Source organism: Phoenix dactylifera, chromosome 5 (genome assembly GCF_009389715.1).
Source record: "Phoenix dactylifera cultivar Barhee BC4 chromosome 5, palm_55x_up_171113_PBpolish2nd_filt_p, whole genome shotgun sequence".
NCBI lineage: Eukaryota > Viridiplantae > Streptophyta > Magnoliopsida > Arecales > Arecaceae > Phoenix > Phoenix dactylifera.
Window position 1 is genome coordinate 6,109,596 of NC_052396.1, and position 9,454 is coordinate 6,119,049.

A 9,454-nucleotide genomic window follows, 5' to 3' on the forward strand; every position below is an offset into this window, starting at 1 on the left:
ACCGGTGGCGATCACCTCTCGTGTGGACGCGTGCTTCGCGCTTTGAGGGATCGAACAGCCACTGTGAACCACTGAACCCTAAGAAGAGGTTTGGCTGGTAGCTGTACCGTTAGATTGCCTAAGTTTGGCGTCCTGAAGGAGCCCGTTACAACGGGCGGCGAGCCAAACCGTAATCTTTATTTGGGTATTCAAGTTTGCGAGGGCTGAACTTTTCCTTCTTCATTAGGTTGTAGGTAAATTTGTATCTTTAGTGCTTCTTAAACGGTAAATAATGATTGGCTTCCTTTGCTGCCAGCAGGGGGAACAATGGAGGAGGATAACCTGCCGCCCAATCCAAAGCCAACTGGAAACAGTATTTGAGTATGAAAAATAAACCCAATAAGTTGGTGGGTTTGGTTTTGGATTCCAAGGTTAGACCCCAATTATTGAGTCAGGTTTGGGTTTCAACCGAATCCATACTCGGAAGTTCAAAATCCGATCTGACTATTATACATATATACAGATCTGGTTAGATTGTAGATGGAATTTCTACATCAATAATTCAAGTTGTTGGATGTGATTTACCATCTTTAGACTGCTCACCAAAATTATGTAATTCGGAAGTCTTTGATCTATATATCAAGTGGTCCAAAAATTGGATAGAAATTATTTGATGTATATACTAGATGTCTTCAAATCATTTGATTTTTGCTATGTAAGTAGTTTAGAAATAGTAAATTATATCCAACAGCCTAGATCATCAATATGTGATCTCCATTGTCAAATTTAAACTTGACCGAATATAAGTGGATACCCACTCAAATATAATTAAATCCATCGCGCTCTCTCTCTCTCTCTTTACACACATATATACATATATACGTATACGTAAATACATGCATACAAACATACATATGGATACTTACATTCAGTAAATAAATATAATATATAAATATATCTTTATCAATTTTTGATTATAAAAGGAAAACAAATCAAGTAGAGAAGTAAAACTGTAACCCATATTTTTCCACTAAATTTCTATCCATGCCATTTGTAATAGCCTATTTGTAATATATGTTTTTTGAATACTTCATCTCTACCCAAAATTTAATCCAATATTGAATATGGGTGTAAAGGTTTAATTAGATTTGGATTTGGATCTAATGAAGATATTTTGAATTTGGGGGACTCAACCTGTTCACACCCTTAGTTACCGGTCTCCTTCCCTCTATTTACCATGTGTATCTCCAATTTAATGTGATTCAATTCAATTTATTGTGATTATTAATCCTATTCAATTTAATGTCATTCAATTTAATGTGATTGTAATCCTATTCAATTTGGTTTACCAAGATGATTTGATCATAATAGACAAGTTTTCTTACGTTTATTTATATTATGAATGAAATTTGAATTTCAAATTTTACTCGAATGTATCTCCTTTTAATAATTTCTGAAATATTTTATCAGTCAACTTTTTTTAATTATGTATTTTGCAAGTTCTGAGCATTGAATACCTCTTTTGAACCTCCCATTAATAGATATATGTGGAAATAAAAAAGTGGAGCATATGATGGGCTGATTTCTAGCTTAGTCGTCTCCAACCGTTATGAAATGCTCTATTTATTTATTTACCTCAATTGGAAAATAAGACAGACAAGACGCTGGTGTAGTCCCTCTGAAACTCCTTCTTCCTCTGTTATTTTCCCATACATGTTATCTACAATTTTCACATTTCCTACACGATAGTCTAAGCTGACTCAGGTTATATTTTTTGCATAAAAAAATAATTGATCTTTTTTTTGCAATGTTAACCGTTAGGTCACACATAACACAAATTTTCGAGCACTTTAAGCTTATTCATTTATCTATCTGTATAGATTTTAAATCAGCTATTGCACCATCCCATGGTAGATTTATATAAAGTAAGTTTTTTTTTTTTTTCCGAGGAAAGATACGCCCCTGACCCGGTCTAAGCAGTCCGAACGCATTGAAAAGTCGGTGCTCGGTATTCTTGCACACGTGTACTAAAGCAGAGACGAAGGGGACGTTATATTGTATCTTGGAAAAGTCGTCGCACGAACCTAGCGTATGAAAGGGGGCACGAGTCTTTCCTAAAGACGGCGCCTATGGGCATGCCTTGTTTCTTCGTGCTTAGACACCAAGTATACGAAACCTTCTTCTCGATTTACGTCTTTGTCTTATCCTATTTTGATCTATTTTTCAATCGTAATAATGGGAACGCGTAATTAACATGCAGATGTAGTCGCCCTTTGACTAACTGCACATTTTCTATCCTATGTTGATGCGATCCATCCATCAGTGACATGCTCCTTTCCTTCAATAAAAATAGAAGATAAGAGCAGGAGACTAGCTATAGGTGCCATGTTTTCTATTTCACTTATGTGATTACTTGTTATTAGGCAAACCAAGTTTTGGATGGTGGCTGATTCAACTCACTGACAAGGTTGTAAACAAGGAGAGCTCGAGCAAACAAAGCCTTGCCAGCTCATGCTGGACATGTTTTATAACTAAGTCGAGTTCAAGTTTGCTCGTTTGATTTCGAGCTAAACTTGAGTCGTTGACATTGGGCTTATTTAAAAGATTTTAAGAGCCTTAGATCTCTTAAAACTTTTATGCAATTTGAACTAATTATATTTTAATTTTACAATCAAAGAAGTTCTTAAGTAAATTATATTATCTTTTACATGATAAATATAAAAAGTATTTATAAATGCTAATTAAAATATTATAATAATTTATTAATGTCATGTTTAATCAAGCTGAGCCTGCAAATCTATCTCTATCTCAGCTGATTTACTAATCAAGCAACTTAAATATAAATAGAATTTTAAACTAGATATAAACTAGTTGTGAATAATTTGGTTCTTTGATTTTCAAAGAACCAATATGGTCCTGTCTTCAACTAAATTTGGATCAGCTGGGTTGGCTATGTGGAATTTGATTAATTAGATGATGATGAGTTATACAGGTAATTTAAGCTACTTCCATTGGGTTGCCATTGCGTATGTTCGAATCAAGTCTAGATGCAATTACACAATTCAATAAATTTATTATCGTTATAATTGAATGAAATCTGTATATATGTACCAAAGAAATACAAATGAGATCTTTTATCAAACTGGGTTCGGGTTGGGTCAAGTTAGGTTGAGTTTGTTCTCTAACTCGAGTTGGTATTTCAACTCAAGTTCAACCTAACTTGCTGAACAGGTTCGGTTGGTTTCATCTCGATGAACCCTAACCCATGTCGGTAAGTTATACCCATGGAGGCGGCATTGGACTGGCAGCAACTCTACTCATCCCCATCCCTCGAACAAAAATCATATGGGGCGGGAATCCTATTTTGCCATGTTTCCTCTAATACCCATCTTAAAAAGAAAACCTAAAAATTAAATACGAGCATAACTTCTCTTACTAACAGAGCTTGTCAATTCTGTAACTCTAAAAAAAATAGAAAAAAAAAAATGCATAGATCAACAGAGATCGTCCATTAAGAGAGACCATCCGCATCCTTTTTTATTTCTCATCAAGCCTCTCTTTCTATCCTCTTCTGTATCAAGTCGTCTATCCTATCCGTGAAGTTATTTTTCGTCCCAAGTCTCTTTCTCCTCCTCCATTTTTTTCTCTTTTCTAAGATATTTGCATCTAAGAGTTTATGGAATCTAAGAAATAATTTGTATATAATTTCTTATATGAGACAAAGCTAGAAAATTATGTACCAGTACTGATGAACACTATATTTCGAAAACTATGTATCAACTTACCTAAAAGAGTGTATTGGCTTGTTAGATGACTAATTTGCTCGGTGTACATTATCTGGCTGCATAGTATATACCAGTAAAAAGTATATTTAGAAAATTATATATCGATTTATCTGGAGGTATGTATTTGATTACTGTTGGGTATCTATCAAATAAGCTTGTCGTATGTAGCAAGAAATCGATAAATTAGTATCACCGGTTATATAGTGTATACTAGTGAATATAATAGTTTGAAAGTTGTGTATCAATTTGCTTAGAGATGTGTATGAGGTTGCTAGATGACAAATTTGCTAAATATGTATTATATAGTTATGTACTATATACTGGTAAATACCATGTTTTAGACCTCAGGGCTGAGTTAAGGGCGGCATAAGCCGGTCTGGGTCATGCTCGGCGCGTGTTGCGGGTTAGAACAGTTATACTTGAGGGTGATCCGGCTATGATAATCGACCGGATCCAGGAAGGCACCAACAGCGTGGGTGGGTGCCACCCCTTTCTTCGAGATATCCAGGCCGTGGTTAGTAGCAGCATGGCATTTCAAGTCATGCACGTATACAGAGAGGCTAACGGAGCCGCGGACTAGGTAGCCTCGCATGTGGCCAATCACTCTCGGCGTGCCTTATTGGTTGGGGAGAGGGAGCCTAGAGCGCTCCCTAATATGTTATTTTTTTAACTTTTTTGGATGTGTCCGTTCTAGAGCTGTACGAATCATACACCATATTTTAGAAATTATATATCGATTTACCTAAATGTGTATATTAATTTGCTAAATAACTAATTTACTTGTTATGTATTATTTAGCATGTACCGACAAAAAATATATTTTTAAAATGAGGAAGAAAGTAGATGCTCCATATATTTTTTTTTAAAAATTTAATTATAGAATTGATGAGTCTGTCCGTACAAAAATTTATAATTCTTAAATTTTATATTTATGAGGGGTATTGGTGAAAAATGATAAGATAAAAAGTTTGTTTTTTTGAGACATCTGTCCCATATGATTTTTGTTCCCATCCCTCCGTCATACTTGAATGCACTGCCGTAAGCAAGCCAGCTTTTTCATGACCGGCCATTTGATTCGTGGAAGATGTCCTCGCAAAGCCGATTGCGAACCAAACAACGCGTAGTGGCGCCGGCTCCTGCTGTAATCTGTGTTCGAGCTCTGGCCCGCTGTGTTTGCTGGGCCTCATCGCATGTCATCTCTCGGCGTGACTCCGGGATCCGGGTTGTGGCCAGCACGAGAAGTCGAGCAGCGTGATGTGAAACGGGAAGGAGGATGTAAAGCTACATGTCGTGAAATGGTGATAACTTATGGCCCGCATGTCGTGAAATGGACATAAACTTGTGGCCCGCTCGGCGATGTGGCCCTCCCTTGTTTAGTCACCAGTCTTCTCAATTACATAATAAATACCAACTTTTGGAAAAATTTCTCCCCATAAGATAAAACTACTGCAATTTTTTGTGATCCTAGCATCTGCACGACTCTTTCCTACAGATTCATTTAATTGAGATATATCAGATTATAAAATAACATCTTATTTAAAAAAAATAAATTTTACTATACTTGCTTGGTAAAAAATATTCTTAAAAACATCAAAAAAAATTATATATAGAAAAAAATAATTTTATATAAAAATATTACCAAATTTTCAACAATATTCTTAAATAAAGAGTTCAAGTAATAATATATTTTTCTCAGTCCATTCGTTGGTCGTTTATGGTCCACTTATATAAATGGTGTCAATATTAGCTATTTTGAATATTGAAATATATTTACATAAGTTAATAATATATTTAAATTAATTATATATGTATATATATATATATTAGAAAATATATTTCTTATCATAAATAAATTTTAGTATGTTATAATATATAAATATATTTATAATATATGAAAATAATATTAATATAATATATTAGTATAGTTATTATTAATTATATAATATAAATATGATAAAAGTGAGGGTGTTTGCATTAAGATTTTTTTTTTTTTTTTGCTAGAGCGGGCGCATCATACTACACGAGTACGGATATAAAAATAATATTTTCAGGTTACCTCTACTCGGTAATCCGGCATGGAAAAACAAATACTGCCATTCTCATGGTATTTATTTTATCTTTTCTTTACCATCTCCATCATTCATTTTTAGTACCAAACATGCTAATATAATATAGAGTTTATTTTTTCATGCTACATTACCCCAAACCAAATGGGCTCTGAGAATTTTCCTTCTTTTGCATTATAGGATGGTACTCGTTAGAGTTATTCTCAATTTTCATGGGATCATATCTTATCCCAAGAGCTTTTTGTTTTTCAAATAAAAGAAAAACAGTAAGAGTCCGATAATGTGAGAAAGTTGTATATGTGCAAACAGGGGCGGCCCAAAACATTTGGAGGCCTAAGACGAACTCACAAAAAGAGGCCTTTTTTTTAAATAATGAAAATTTTTTAATAAGTATAAAATACTTTAAAATTGGACCTTTTTCCACTATTAAGTCTCTCAACTTTGTATCAATATTTTTCCATTGAGCAGGATCATATAAATTTGTAAGAATAGAACTAGTTTCACAATATTTTTTCTTATTTATCCTATCTCCATCCGATTCTTCATTGTGCTCTTCACTAGATATTGTTTCAGTAGATGTTTGAATACTACTATGAATTTGGTTGTCAATTTTATTTTGTTTCGTTCTTTGTATGTCATTTTCTAACTCTATTTCGGGTGCATGCTCAGTTGTTAATTCTTGAGTTGAATTTGATGTGGTTTTTTCTTTGTTTGTGACAACAAATCTATCTAGAGCTCCTTTTTGAGATTGAATGAGTTTATCAATTTTTCTTTTTTTTTTTGAGTTTTTCATACCCACATTCATATTTTTATTAGACATTTTCATCTAAAAAGAATATTATCAAATAAAACAATTAAAAAAACACCACAAACAAATTAAGATATAAAAAAGTTGAAAACGATAAAATTTGATTGTGTCAAAAAAAACAAACTCAGGCCCCGACAAGTAGTGCCGAACTTGACGGGGAGAAGAGGCCGAATAGTGCCGAACTTGACGGAGAGAACTCAGAAGAGGCCGAACCGCCGAAATCACAACCAACCTACAATTAGACAAAAAAAAATAATTGTAGTGTCTCTAACTTGAATAAATCAAAATTAATTGGATCCAAAAATTAATCAGTTAGCCATATATTCTCTTGACTTTTTTTATTATTGTATAACATTAAATGTAATAAGCCAATAACAACAATATGGCATATGAAAGAAACTCTATTTATATATAATTGTTTGGTAATCACAGATTCACAGAACTATTAGAAAATAAAACAACAATCAACAAATACTTTCATGAAATAATTAGTGAATAGTGATTAGTCAATATAAAATATTAAAACTCACCCTTAGCCTAAGCCTGGGATTTGATTTTGGCTGCCTTTGCCCTTTGGGATTTGGGATTTGGGAATAGTCGAGCTGCCGAATGATGCTCCACTCCGAGTGGAGGACGGGAGTCGGGAGGAGCCGACGAGGCGACGAGGCTGGAGCCGCGGAGTGACGAAGCCCGGAGGGCCGGAGGTCGGAGGAGCCGGAGGCCGGAGCCCGGAGGCCGAAGCCGGAGGCCGGAGGCCCGGAGCCGGAGGCCGGAGGCCCGGAGCCGAGGAGCCGGAGCCCGGAGGAGCCGAGGACGGCGAGCAGAGCTGGAGAGGAGATCCGGACTCCGGATTCCGAAGCAGGGGCGGTCGAGGCGTCGAGCCTCAAGCCGTCGACGGTCGAGCCTCCCGACTGCCGGTAGAGAAGGAAACTAGGGATTAGGGAAGGGCCGAACTGCCGAAGAACTGAAGTGAAGAAGCACTGAGGCCTGAGGGGAGATCGGGAGAGCCGGAGAGGAGAACGGAAGTTGGAAGGTACGCTCTGTTTTTTTTTTTGTGCTTTGAAGGGTTCTGCGGCTTCTGGCTTCTGCCGACTGCTTTGAGAGGAGAACGGAAGGCACGCCGTACGCCCCGGCACCCCGTCCCGCTCTGCCTGTCTCAGGCCCCTAACGGATCATAGGCTCGTAGCCTGTCTCAGGCTCTCAGGAGGCAGCAGCATAGGCATAGCCGTCGGCCCGCGCCCGTCGCCTCGTCGGGAAGATGGGGACTGTAGCAGGCCGCCGTCGCCCGTCAACCCTGCAGCCAGCTTTCGGATGTGACTCAAAAAAAAAAAAGACTCTTCACGAGTCGGGCGGGGGGCCTTCCATGAGCCGGGGGCCTTAGGCGACCGCCTCGGTTGCCTAAGGCTCGAGCCGGCACTGGCCGCGGTGCGGGGCAAGTCTATATAGGTAGAATGCAGTACAGGTCTAATGCAGGATGTGTGGCTGTCATAATCACGAACTGTCAGGACTGTCAGTTGTTGATATTATCAACCCTTATCGACCTGTGCCAATTATTTACCACGGCTGGCGACTCTTCGGTTGGAGTCGAAGTCGTTCACCTCAGTTTATATCCAAGGACAAGAAGGTTGATCAAACTTGAGATCAAGGTGTTCGGTATTTTCTCCATTAGTTTTGAAGAAGACATCACTTTCTTATTAAAAAAATTAGAAATATCATGAAATATAATGAAACAAGAGGAGAAAAAAAAGAAGAATAAGAGCACACAATATTTAGATGGTTCAGTTTCTTGACCTACAACTATAAGTGAAGACAATACAAAAGTTTTACCATAAAAAAAATAAAAATTACAAAATATAAGATCGCCTCACAAACAATGGAAGCTGGAACCTGGGTGCAAATTTTAGATTTGAAGTTATTTCAGGGCAGACTTAGATCAGGTTATACCTAAACCCAACTCTTTATCTACTTGCAACCCTACCACCTATGCCATGTGAATATAGTCCGACATGCAAATAAATCGAAGATGATGCACATCTATATTTATCCACGTACAATTTTCACTGTACATCATTGTCAGGAATTATGCTGCAATGCGGCGTCCAATGCCAGGTGAATCTGAACTTCTGAATAAACAATATGCTTGGTTTAGCCAAGACTGGTGCCCACGTTGCTCCAATACGAAGGCTCAAAGTTGGTCCTCATCCAAAACATATCAATATAAGTATTGTTTGTCGACCCCGCCGTTCAACTCAATCATCGTACAACCGAGATTAAATAGTTGCCGTTAGAAGATGAACGGTGAACAAACAGTACACATTATGTATAAAATTTTGTATATAGTTATAAATTATCTTGTTTGATGGACATTTTTTTTTTTTTTTTTTTGATGACAACCATCGAGCGCTGCATGATGCTTTAGAGTACGACACATTATGTACAGTAGACCATCTGCGGACTGCGCATCTGGAGGCGTTTTTTATTTTGTAGCATGTAAGTTATATGACTAAAGGGGCTTAGAGATTTTAAGTACAAGGCTCATTAATACGTCACAAATGTGGCCCGGAACGGGTGACATTATTAATTGCTTCGAGTGTTGACATTTTGAAATTATGTGATTTGATAGGTGATAGTGGTAATAACATCGGAACACAAAATTGTGGCACGAGGTGGTTTGCCCTCCAGGTAACAGCTAATTGCTAGAGAGTACCCAAAGCGCGTGCCGCGCGGAGGGCACCCCTTCCTCGGCCACTCGCTGTCGGCGAACGCACACTCCCCGCGAAAAAACCACGCTTCTTACCGTCCTTTAAATTCCCATT